We start from the raw sequence: 209 nt of genomic DNA on the forward strand, positions 1-209 counted from the left end.
GGGTCCCAAGGGTGCTTCCTGAGTGGGTCCAAGCTGTATATGGCTCTGCCCCAGGCACCTCCTCCCTGCAGCCTGCTTCCTTGCCCAACCTGTTGGGCTGACCTCCAGGAGAAAAGTCTGAGTATTGCTGCTGCTGAATTTCTAGAAGAGGAAAGGGATGGAGTGGGAGAAAGCATAGCCACAAGAAAGAGATCCCCAGTGAATTTTCT

Source organism: Bison bison, unplaced genomic scaffold, assembly GCF_000754665.1.
Source record: "Bison bison bison isolate TAMUID 2011002044 unplaced genomic scaffold, Bison_UMD1.0 scf7180017853460, whole genome shotgun sequence".
NCBI lineage: Eukaryota > Metazoa > Chordata > Mammalia > Artiodactyla > Bovidae > Bison > Bison bison.